Here is a 1,723-nt window from a genome sequence, read left to right as displayed (position 1 = left end):
CGTTAAGCATCTGCCTTTGGCTCAGGTCATGATCCCAGGGTCCTGGGATCGAGCCCCACATGGGGCTCCCTGCTTTGGCGGGAAGCCTGCTTCTCCCTCTCCCACTGACCCTGCTTATGTTCCTGCTCTCACTGTCTCTCTCTCTATCAAATAAATAAAATCTTTTTTTAAAAAAGCAGCAGCCCACAATAATAAAAACATAAACACAAAAAAGCAAAAATTAAAAAAAAACCAGCAAAACATGAAAGCGGGAGAATCTGATTTCTAGAGTTACCACATTATTAGACTCAAATGTCAGTTTTCAACAGAAATATCACAACACATACAAAAAAATAGGAAAGTACAGCCCATCCAAAGGAAAACAACATATCAATAGAAACTGTCCCTAAAATGGTAGACTTGGATCTTCTTGGCTTTTTGAATTTCTGTATAAAATTTATAAGCAGCTAATTTGTGTTATCCATTTATGTTTTAAATATACTTGCTGAGATTTTGATTTGGGTTACATTGAATATATAGTCTAACTTAGAGATGATTAATATATTACTATAGTAGGTCTTCCAGACCATGAGCATTGTATAGTTTTTCATTTCATAAGATTTTCTTTTTTCTTTTTTTTTTTTTTTTAGTTTAAATAAAAGAGGGAATTTATTACATGAATACAAAGGTTCTTGCAGGGATTCCAACAGCCATAATGGGTCATAGCTAGAAGCACACCTTTCTGAAGGACAGATCATGTTGTAATCACAGATTTCTACTTCTGGGTTTTGCAAGATCATGAAGAGAATATCCTAGAGGACAGTCCTCCCTGTATAGTGCGTAAGGGACTAGAATGTAGATTCATTTCTGCTTGCTTTTTGATCCTTATATTCATTTATTCTGGCCTCAAACTTGTCAAGCTCGTGTTGGCAGATATTCATGAGCTCATTTAAACCTCCCCAAAATGGTTCAACAGCTGGAAGAGCACCTCAAGTCTGAATGTGTAAATTAACTTTGCTCTCTGAAGAATGGGTTGTAGTGTAACTGCAAAATTCCACTTCCAGATTCTTCGTGATCATGTAACAAAGAGAATTTCCTAGAGTATGGCCTCCTTGTGTAATACAAATGTTATACACTGTCTATCTGTTCCAGCTGCCTGGACTGTTTCCAGGGCTGTCTTCCTCAAGCCTTCAGCCACTGAGGTCTTCAATTCAGTTATTTTTCTCTCCAGCTCTTGATCCTCTTTCATTGCATGGTGAGGGGTGGAGTGGCGGTGGTGCGTCTCCTGGAATGCTCTGGTGATGCTGGCTGATTGGAGGCTCTAGCCTATATCATGAAACGTGTGAGAGAAACAGCTAGTAAGGACTTCTTTTTTTTTTTTTTTAAGATTTTATTTATTTATTTGACAGAGAGAGATCACAAGTAGGCAGAGAGGCAGGCAGAGAGAGAGGAAGGGAAGCAGGCTCCCCGCTGAGCAGAGAGCCCGATAGGGGCTCGACCCCAGGACCTGAGTGGGAGGCAGAGGCTTTAACCCACTGAGCCACCCAGGCGCCCCTACTAAGGCCTTCTTTATCTCAATAATTTTTAATAAGATTTATTTTTAGAGCATTTTTAGAGTCACAGCAAAATCAAGTAGAAGGTATAGAGAGTTCTCATATATCTCTGCCCCAGCTCACTCACAACCTTTCCCACTGTCAACACTTTTTTTTTAAGATTTTATTTATTTATTTGACAGAAATCACAA

At 39.2% G+C, this 1,723-nt stretch overlaps 1 pseudogene; it reads right to left on the bottom strand.

Moving 5' to 3' along the window:
- Window positions 1–827: 827 nt before the first annotated feature.
- Window positions 828–1,228, bottom strand: LOC111143763 (annotated as a pseudogene).
- Between the last annotated feature and the right edge of the window lie 495 nt (window positions 1,229–1,723).

The sequence above is a fragment of the Enhydra lutris genome, unplaced genomic scaffold (genome assembly GCF_002288905.1).
Source record: "Enhydra lutris kenyoni isolate GAN:26980312 unplaced genomic scaffold, ASM228890v2 scaffoldscaffold10, whole genome shotgun sequence".
In the NCBI taxonomy this organism is placed as follows: domain Eukaryota; kingdom Metazoa; phylum Chordata; class Mammalia; order Carnivora; family Mustelidae; genus Enhydra; species Enhydra lutris.
The sequence above is the reverse complement of the archived record's forward strand: the minus strand, read 5'-3'. Positions and strand labels throughout refer to the sequence as shown.